At 33.3% G+C, this 10,499-nt stretch overlaps 1 non-coding gene across 1 annotated transcript; it reads right to left on the bottom strand.

Moving 5' to 3' along the window:
- Positions 1-7,907: 7,907 nt before the first annotated feature.
- Positions 7,908-8,018, bottom strand: LOC140894143 (small nucleolar RNA R71). Its single transcript, XR_012153691.1, has one exon. It is a non-coding gene; the product is annotated as a small nucleolar RNA R71 (small nucleolar RNA).
- Positions 8,019-10,499: the final 2,481 nt, after the last annotated feature.

Genomic DNA, 10,499 nt, shown 5'->3' with positions numbered 1-10,499 from the left:
TTCACTCCTCAATTTGCACCACAACCCAGTTTCTCCCAACTGAGAGGTCCTTCTCAACAGCATTTTCCAGGGCCTCAGCAGGCTAGAGTTCATGCGTTGACTCACGACCAGGCTCAGGATGCACCTGTAGGGGTTATAGCAGGTATATGTTTGATCCTTGATCATCCTGCTCGTATATTGATAGACACAAGAGCATCTCATTCATTTCTATCTGCTGCATTTATTGTTGAGCATGAGATTGCTACTACCTTGTTGATTGATCCAGTGTCTGTGTCTATCCCTGCCGGTGTGTGTTTGAGATCGCGTGAGATAGTGATAAACTGTGTAATTCGTTTTGATGAAAGTATTACGATAACAAACTTGATAAAGTTGTCTATGTCTGATTTTTATTGTATTATCGGAATGGATACTTTGACCAACTACCGAGCTACTGTTGATTGTTTTCATGGAGTAGTAAGATTCCGACCGTATGTTGGTGGTAAATGGAATTTTTATGGTGATGATTCTCACTCCCGTATCCCTTTAGTGTCAACCATGCAGATTTTTGGGTTATTGTCTGCTGGGAGTGAAGGGTATTTGACCTATGCAGTAGATGCTACTCAAGATAAGAGATTGAAAGTTACTGATATTCCAGTGGTTGAGGAATTTCCTGACGTATTTCCCGAAGAGATTCCAGGCTTTCCGCCTCAAAGGGAAATAGATTTTAGTATTGATTTGATGCCAGGAGAAAATCCAGTTTCCAAAGCACCTTATCGATTAGCTCCAACAAAATTGAAAGAATTAAAAGAACAGTTGCAGGATCTCCTGGAGAAAGGTTATATCAGTCGCCATGGGGAGCTCCTATACTATTTGTGAAAAAGAAAGATGGATCGATGAGGATGTGTATTGATTACCGTCAGTTAAATCAAATCACAGTGAAGAATAAATACCCATTGCCACGCATTGACGATTTGTTTGATCAGTTGCAAGGCACGTCTGTGTACTCAAAAATTGATCTTCGTTATGGTTACCATCAGCTTCGAGTTCGTGAAGAAGATATTCCAAAGACAGCGTTTCGGACACGATATGGTCACTATGAATTCCTCTTCATGCCATTTTGGTTAACGAATGCTCCAGCGGTTTTTATGGATTTGATGAACCATATATTTCGAGAGTTTATAGACAGATTTGTTATCGTTTTCATTGATGACATTCTGATCTATTCAAAATCATTGAACGAGCATCGAGATCATTTGAGGTTAGTTCTTCAAACTCTCAGAACTGCACAGTTGTATGCCAAGTTTTCAAAGTGTGAGTTCTGGTTAGACAGAGTTGTATTTTAGGGACATGTAATATCAGCTCAGGGAGTGTCTGTTGATCCCAATAAAATCGATGTTGTCCTTAATTGGACAACACCCAAGAATGTTTCAGAGATTTGTAGTTTCTTGGGATTGGCTGGATATTACAGGTGATTTATCGAAGAATTTTCTAAAATAGCGAAGCCTATGGCACAACTGACACAAAAAGATAGACGTTTTGTTTGGACTAGAGAGTGTGAAACTAGTTTTCAGACATTGAAAGAAAAGTTAACCACAACCCCTGTTTTAGCTTTACGTTTGGGCTCAAGTGGGTTTGTCGTTTGTACAGATGCTTCTCTAAATGGACTTGGATGTGTTTTCATGCAACATGGGCGAGTTATTTCTTATGCATCACGTCATTTGAAGCCTCATGAAACTTTATATCCAATTCATGATATATACTTGGGTGTCATTGTAATTGCATTGAAAATATGGCGTCATTATCTGTACGGAGAACAGTTTGGGATATATTCTAATCACAAAAGTTTTAAGTATATTTTCACACAATCTGATCTGAAAATGAGAGCTGGATGGAATTGCTTAAGGACTTTGATTGTGATATTCATTATCAACCCGGTAAGATGAATCTAGTTGCTGATGCTCTTAGCCGAAAAGTTCAGAATGCGATGTTAACATCTCTTAAAATCTCTAAAGTCCATGAGAACTTGGGGACTTCAGGTTGGACTTACCAACCTAGTGGCAACTACTTCATTGTTTCGTCTATTCAAGTTGAACCACGGTTAGTTTCTGACATCAAAACAGCGCAAAGGACTGATCCTTATATTCAGAAGTTGAAAGAATTGTCTCAAACGGGACATTCAGATAAGTTTGATGTCACTTCAGATGGAAGTTTGCGTTTTAAAATAAGACTTGTGGTTCCAAATTTGATAGACTTGAAAGAAGCTATCTTCCGAGAAGCACATTGTAGTCGACACAGTGTTCACCAAGGAAATAGGAAGATGTATCATGCCTTGCGATCCCAGTTTTGGTGGGAAGGTATGAAAAAGGAAATTTCAGACTTTGTAGCAAGATGTTTGACTTTCCAACAGGTTAAAGCTGAGAGGATGAGACCTGGTGGTATGTTACATTGTCTGGAAGTGCCGCAGTGGAATTAGGAGCACATTGCTATGTATTTCATGACACACCTACCTCGATCTGTTCATGGTTGTGATGCTATTTGGGTGATTGTTGATAGACTGTCGAAATCAGCCCATTTTATTCCATATGATTAAACTTGCCCTTATAAGAAAATGGCTAATGTAGTGACCCAACCCGGATCCACTATCTAATCAAAGTTATAATAAAGCGCATGCAATAATAGTTAAAGCATAAGGAGCGGATAATTTAAAATACAACAAATCCAATCGGCAGAATACAACCGACGATAACATAAGTGTATAAATACCATTATACAATCAAATCAAAGGTTCAGGGTAAACAAATCTCTACCCTCTAAAACCTCACGCTCTCGGATCCTCAATCCTGCTGAGAGCCGCCTGGACCGTCCAGCCTCAAACCTGTCCCGTCACAAGGTACACCACAATACCCAAACACAGGGACGTGAGAGACTACGCTCAATACATAAACAATGATATAAGTACAAATATGCGCACAAAGATGATTTAAAATCCCAGGTAAAACACTTGCTCAAGGCGCCAGGAATATGCAGTACTGACTAGAGAGCGACTCCGCGGGGTACTCGTATATTCTATATCAGGGCTGAGCCAAACCCATCCTGACCCAAATCCAAAATAGGATACAAGTCCCATATGGAAACTGTCATACCTGACTCGAGTCCAACATGAGATCACTGTTCCCTATGGAGACTGTCAATGACTTACATCTCTCGGGATGCAGTCATACGTAAAATCGTGCATGTGCTAAGGCGGTAAAACATGATAAAACATGATAAAACATATAGCACATAATCATGAAACATACATGAAAATATATCATGCCGTCTATCTCAGTTAGTACTTACGTACCTCTAAAAATTGCAGGAAATTCCTAGCACCGCTGGTCTAGATCCCATGCCTACTGGTCCAGTCTACTGCAACTACAATGCAAATACCCATGCATAATTAATGAAACTCTAAAAGCCTTAACTAAACTATTGCATACTCATAAATATTTTTAGGAAGCCAAAGCTATACTTGCGTCCTTCGTTAGCACATTGTTGTCTCTTGCCTCAAAACTAGGCCACAGCTCCGCTATGACGCCTGGATCGCTATGCCACTTTCAGATTTCCCATAGGACGCCTAGATCTCCCTAGATCTGAGTTAGAAGGCCTAGGAATGGAGAGAGAAGAGAGGACAGGTGCGAGTGAAAATGAATTTCAGCTCCCCTATTTATAGCCACAATTTGGAGCCTCCGAACTCGACTTCTGATCCTCCGAACTGGTTCGGATCCTCCATTCCTGACTTCGGATCCTCCGTTACTGTTCGGAGCCTCCGATCCTGTAAGGCTCTGAAATATTAAGTTATTAATTATGGAATTTTAGATTTAAATTCTGTATTTTGGGAAAATAGTATTTGAGGAAGTTATGGAAATTAGAAATTTAATTTCCAAGCCGAAAATATTTAATTTGAGAATTTAAGGATTTTGATATTTAAATTCCGGTATTCTTAAATTAAAATATGAAGATAATGGAATTAAATATTTATGGAATTTAAAAATTAAATTCCAAGTTCCGAGAATTAAAGGATTTACTTTGAAGATAAACTCGCACAGGGACTGATTTGCAAATATCGCAGTTCCGAGGGCTAAAGTGCAGTTTACTTATTCTAATCCGCGAATATTTAATTTGAGAATTTGTAGAGTTTAGATATAAATTATAATATTCTTAAATTATTTTGGATTGAAATTGAATTAAAAGAATTTCCAAGGACTGAATTGAAGTTTGGAAGAAGTTTCAGGGACCGAAGTGCAAATTTCTTTGGCAAGTGGGCATAAATGTGTATATGTGGGAATTATATGTATCTTCTCCAATTCCCAGCAGAAGGATCGAGAGAGGAAGAGGAAGAAAGCTTCCAAACCATTTTTGGTTAATTCCAAAGCCGATTAAAATCGATCCGCCCGGTAGAATTCAAAATTGATCGTATATTTGCGATCACGGCTTCGAGTGCTACGTTTTGACGTAAGTATTACAAAGTTCTACGATGTTTATATTTTTATGATATTGCTCGAATTCAGTTTTGATTGTATAAACGTGTTCTAGTATATACGACGATAGCATATTTAAGTCGAATTGAGAAAAGATCGTCGTTTGGAAATGTTTATAATTTTTGCAAGATTTTCGAGAATTCTGAAATTTCTTGCTGCTTAATTTTGAATTGTTGATGATGAATTGATGATGATATAGGTTTTAGATGCTAGAAATAATGATGTGAGGTCTTTGGAATTACCGGTTTCGAATCATTACGCTGGTGGTTTGAATTTTGATTGATTGATCAAGATTTGAGATTGTTTACACTTTGATGAGATTGAAATGAGAATGAAGATGATATTTGATATTATATCATTTCATTTCAGATTTGAAATGAATGATATTGAATCCGAAGCGGCAAGTTCGAGTTCGAATGGATTGATTTGAATGTTGAAGTTGAATTACGATTTGAACAATTAGTAGATTATGTCGAGTAAGATTGTTGTGAATGTTCAGCATATGTTAGACTTCTGAACATTTGATTATGTTGACTATATGATGTTAGATCTGCTGATATATAGTGGATTTGAATTTAAGAATATTGAAGGATTGTTATAATAGAGTTTTGAGTACCGGTTCAAGAATGGATTCAATTTCGAGTTTTATGATTGAGTTGAAAACGATATGAATCCTTGTTGATGTTTCTTAGCTATATTGATATGAATTCATATTTGAATGAAAGGATATCGAGCTCGGGATTCTAGACTTCGAATCGGGATCAATATTGCAACTAATTGTGCCTTGAAGATTTAGTTGAGTCTTGAGCGGAATTTTGATATTTATTCTTATGGTAGTGTCCAGATTTGGAGCACCTCAAGAATCGAGATTGACAGGTATAAGACGATATCGAGAGTCAGGGATTTGAAACTCAAGAATGATGCTTCTTGAGTTGTCCCGCTAAATCATATACTTGACTATTATTTGTTCTTGAGTTAGAACTTGATGATGTTATTGTCGATCCATCGCAGGTAGTGGATCTTTGATTTCGATTTTGATATGATATGATGTTTGATGAAACTTAAAATTTGTAATTATTTATATGTTAAAAAGTGTGTTTTAAAATTTAAGTTTAATTAAAATTATGAAGTTGTATTATTTTAGTGTTATGTGTTTATATTTAAATGTTTTACTAAAATGTTGTATTTTACGGTTTGCGCAGGTTTGGTAAAAATAAAATTACTCAAGCTACAGTGGTCATAATGGAGTAATCTCAAAACCTGTAGAATCACAAAAGAGGCATCTTCAACTTTGTAGAAGACAAGAAATTCCAAAAACTTCATTAAGATGATCAAAATAATAAAACATCAAAATGGAGATAGATTTACTTTTACTATGACCAGCTTGGAGTAAAAATATCATAAGTATTTCATATTTTATCCAAAAGGGGTGAATGAGTTGTCCAAACACATCTACACAAAATATCCTACGTGTTCTATGTTGAAAAGAAAGGCTGAATCGGTGGTCTAAGGCATCAAACATGCCAATTAAAGTTGGGTCATGGTATTGACATTCAAGGAGACAAGCACCCACCAACTTTACTATTTCACATTTAATGAGCCTTGGACTCTTCCTCTCATTTGGCCTATAAATAGATGTGTTGTATAAGCTTTGTAGTGTGCAAGAGTGTAGAGAATTCTTCATTTGTAAAATAAATATTGTGTGTGTGAGAATAAAAGTTTGAGTGTGCAAGTTTCTCAAGTTCAAGTATGAAATTTCTTTTATCTTTATTCTTGAGTTTCATGTTCATGAAAAGCTAAATCTTTTTATGTCAAGGTGAAAAGGTTTCATTGTTGGTCAAGTAAGATTGTCTATATTTTGTATATTCTTTTCTTTTCTATTTTTATTTTTACTAATTGATCTTTATTTGTAGGTATAATTTTGGATGATTTGTTGTTATCTATTTACATCAAATGCTTGGTACCTTGAATGTGGTTACCTTGATTTGTTGTCAAATATGATACAATAATTACTACAATAATTATATACTATAAATATATGTATCTATTTATAATAAAGTCATATATATTATTTAGACGATAGCGTGACACTGTCGGTTGTTCTAAATAATATATTGTGATTTGAACTAACATTTAATTTATCGCATCTAACTTTTACTTTATCGCAACTAACATTTACTTTTCCGCAACTAACATTTACTTTCTCGCATCTAACTTTTACTTTTCCGCAACTAACATTTACTTTATCGCATCTAACATAAAGTCATATATTTTATTTAGACGATAGCGTGGCTCTGCCGGTTGTTCTAAATAAAATATTGTGATTTGATCTAACATTTACTTTTATGTCAATTTATATTTATGCATTTATATATATTATGGGTACCATGTATTAAATATCGGTGGATATTAATATAGTGGGAACTATATTATATGATATACTTGTTTAAATATTTAATTGTTCTTTTTATGTTTATATTTATTCATCTATATATATATTATGGGTACCATGTATTAAATATCGGTTAATCTGATATTAATATAGTGGGAACTATATTATATGATATACTTGTTTAAATATTTCATTGTTCTTTTATGTTTATTTTTATTTTAGTTTCTTTTATTTATTTTTATTTAGCAATCTTAATTAAACCAACAATGAACCTTTAAAACCTTGACAATTTTATAATTTGTGTATTTGAAGTTTTATAATAATATTTTCATCTATAATATATTATTGCTAAAATTAAACTTACAACATCCTCTCCGTGGATCGATCTCGTACTCACGAGTATATTACTTGCAGACAACCTACACTTGGGTGAATTACAATTTAAGTTGTAGCAAGTTTTTGGCGCCGTTGCCGGGGAGGTATAAATTAAGTTTAATTTTGTTATTATGTAAATAGTATGTTGTTTTTAATTGTATGATTGTTTGGAGTCGTAAACAAAGTGGTAGACTTGTTCGAGTAACTGAAAATATTTTAAACATGGACGATAATTCTAATAATCAAGATGATAATAATAATAATAATAATCATCAAGAACATGAACAACCAAGAACACTTAGGCACCATATGAATCCAATAAGAACTAGTACACCATCTTGTTTAGTTTTTCCTTCTGATGCATCTAATTTCAATTTTAAGCCACAAGTCATTCAACTTTTACCAAATTTTCATGGCTTAGATTCTGAAAATCCATATTTGCATTTAAGAGAATTTGAGGAGGTTTGCAACACTTATAATGATCAAAATTGTAGCATGGATACTGTTCGATTAAAGCTTTTCCCTTTTTCCTTAAAAGATAAAGCTAAAACATGGTTGCAAAATTTGAGATCAAGTTCAATAAGATCATGGGAAGAAATGCAACAACAATTTCTAAAAAAGTTTTTTCCTTCCCATAGAACAAACTCTTTTAAAAGACAAATTACAACTTTTTCTCAAAAACAAGGGGAAACATTTTATCAATGTTGGGATAGATATAAAGAGTTACTTAATACATGTCCACATCATGGTTTTGAAATATGGAGAATAGTTTCTCACTTTTATGAAGGTTTAATACCTAAAGATAGGCAAATGATAGAATTCATGTGTAATGGAACTTTTGAAGATAAAAACCCAAATGAAGCTATGGAATATTTGGAGTCATTAGCAGAAAATGCTCAAAATTGGGATAATATAGGCTCAATTGAACCACCAAGTAAAACCAATAATTCAACAAATGGGGGTGGTATTTATCATCTTAAAGATGATGTAGATGTTCAAGCTAAACTTGCATCTTTAGCAAGAAAAATCGAGTCATTAGAAATGAAAAAGAGTGATCAATTAAAAAGTGTTCAAGAAATTGTTTGTCATATATGTGACACACATGATCATCTTACAAAAAATTGTCCTACTTTGCCTTCATTTAAAGAATGTCTCCATGAACAAGCCAATTATGTTAACAATTTTAAAAAACCAACGTTAGATCCTTTTTCACAAACATACAATCCTGGTTGGAGAAATCATCCCAATTTTAGTTGGAGGAACGATAATAATGCACAACCTTCACAACAACCTTTTCAAAATAACCAAAGTCATCAAGGTTATGCTCCTTATATTCCACCTCCAAGAAAAAATTTTGAAGATGAAATTCATGCATACATTCAAAAGCAAGAGTCTATCAATATTCAAAACATTCAATCTATGAATGATTTGAAAGAAACTCTTGCAAAATTTGCATCTGCACTTAATATTCATGAAAAAGGAAAATTTCCATCTCAACCACAACCTAATCCTAAAAATCAAAATCAAGAAAAATTTGATCAAGTAAAATCTGTTATTACTCTTAGAAGTGGTAAAATAGTTAATGATCCATATAGTGATGAAAACAAAGATCAATTAAACTCAAAGAGTAAGGATTCAAATCCTGATACTTTTGAGAAAGATGATGCTTTGAGTCCTAAAAATAAGAAAATTGATGATAAAATAAATAAACATGTTCCTTTTCCTCATGCATTAGTAAATAATAAAAAACAAAAAAATGATTCTGATATTTATGAAGTTTTTAAACAAGTAAAAATAAATATTCCATTATTAGATGCTATTAAACAAGTGCCTTCTTATGCAAAGTTTTTAAAAGATTTATGTACTGTGAAAAGACAATTGCATGTAAAGAAGAAAGCATTCTTAACGGAGCAAGTAAGCTCTATTATTCAAAATAATTCTACCTTGAAATATAAAGATCCCGGTTGTCCAACAATTTCATGTATTATTGGAAAAAATAAAATTAAAAAAGCTTTGTTAGATTTGGGAGCAAGTGTGAATTTAATTCCTTATTCAGTTTATGAAAAGCTTAAGTTGGGAGATTTAAAACCTACATCTGTTACTCTTTTACTAGCCGATAGGTCAATCAAAATACCTAGAGGTATCGTAGAAGATGTGTTAGTTCAAGTCGATAAATTCATATATCCTGTGGATTTTATTGTCTTGGATACACAACCAATAGAAGTACATAACGAAATTCCAGTAATATTGGGACGTCCATTTCTAGCAACTTCAAATGCTCTAATTAATTGTCGAAATGGAATAATGAAATTGTCTTTTGGAAATATGACTTTAGAACTTAATGTGTTCAATTTATGTAAACAACCAAGTATTAATGAAGATGAAGATGATAATGCAATAGAAACAATTGTGGAAGAAAATATACACCAAGAAAACTTAAATCAACAATCTGAAGTTTGTTTAGTGGAAAGTTTTGATTCAAAAAATGTTTTTAAATCAAAGTTATTTGAAGAAATTAATGAACTTGAAGAAGTAAAAGAAAATGATCATCCAAAACTTGAATTAAAACCCTTGCCAATAGAACTAAAATATGCTTTTCTTGGTGAAAATCAAACATATCCTATTGTAATATCTTCTACCCTCTTACCAAAACAAGAAGAAGATGTAATAACACTACTTAAAAAACACAAAAATGCAATTGGATGGACTTTGCAAGATATAAAAGGTATAAATCCTTTAATCTGCACACATAGAATTCACTTGGAAGAAAATGCTAAAACATATCAACAACCACAAAGAAGATTAAATCCACACATGAAAGAAGTTGTTAAAAATGAAGTTTTAAAACTATTAGATGCCGGAATTATTTATCCAATCTCGGATAGTAAATGGGTAAGTCCAACACAAGTAGTACCAAAAAAATCAGGCATCACTGTTATAAAAAATGAAAAGGGAGAATTATTACAAGCTAGGATTCCATCTAGTTGGCGTATGTGCATTGATTATAGAAAATTAAATGATGCAACTAGAAAAGATCACTTTCCGTTACCATTTTTAGATCAAATTTTAGAGAAAGTGGCAGGTAATCCTTATTATTGTTTTCTTGATGGGTATTCGGGGTATTATCAAATACCAATATCATTAGAAGATCAAGAAAAAACTACTTTCACTTGTCCGTTCGGAACTTTTGCTTTTAAAAGAATGCCATTTGGTTTATGTAATGCCCCGGCTAC

This window comes from Henckelia pumila, chromosome 3, assembly GCF_033568475.1.
Source record: "Henckelia pumila isolate YLH828 chromosome 3, ASM3356847v2, whole genome shotgun sequence".
NCBI lineage: Eukaryota > Viridiplantae > Streptophyta > Magnoliopsida > Lamiales > Gesneriaceae > Henckelia > Henckelia pumila.
Note: the sequence above shows the minus strand (reverse complement) of the source record. Positions and strands in the feature narration are given on the sequence as shown.